Source organism: Morone saxatilis, unplaced genomic scaffold (genome assembly GCF_004916995.1).
Source record: "Morone saxatilis isolate NCDOM2014 unplaced genomic scaffold, NCSU_SB_2.0 Contig17, whole genome shotgun sequence".
Taxonomy (NCBI): domain Eukaryota; kingdom Metazoa; phylum Chordata; class Actinopteri; family Moronidae; genus Morone; species Morone saxatilis.
This window is the reverse complement of record NW_023339729.1, coordinates 3,188,715-3,188,963: the sequence shown is the minus strand read 5'-3', so window position 1 is coordinate 3,188,963 and position 249 is coordinate 3,188,715. Positions and strand designations below refer to the sequence as shown.

General features: G+C 35.3%; 1 protein-coding gene across 1 annotated transcript in view; it reads left to right on the top strand.

The window, feature by feature from the left end:
* LOC118326731 (collagen alpha-1(XVII) chain-like) overlaps nt 1–249 on the top strand; it is a 21,967-nt gene that overhangs the window by 222 nt on the left and 21,496 nt on the right. The window lies entirely within an intron of this gene.

Sequence of the window (249 nt, the reverse complement as noted above, 5' to 3'; positions counted from 1 at the left end):
CTTTCTTTCTTTCTTTCTTTTTCAACATCATTACTTACTTTAAACAAGCATAAAGAAGCTGTGAAATGTCATATGCTATGAGTGACAACAGTATATGGCATTAGCTTGACGACAGCATTGAAAGGGCACACGTTTTAAGGTATCTGTCTCAGCCTCAGTACAATGAGTTGAACAGAATAATTCCCAGAACACGCTGTAAACTGTTTTTATAAGGACTATTTCTTGGGTAGAAAGTAGTTCCAATGAAAA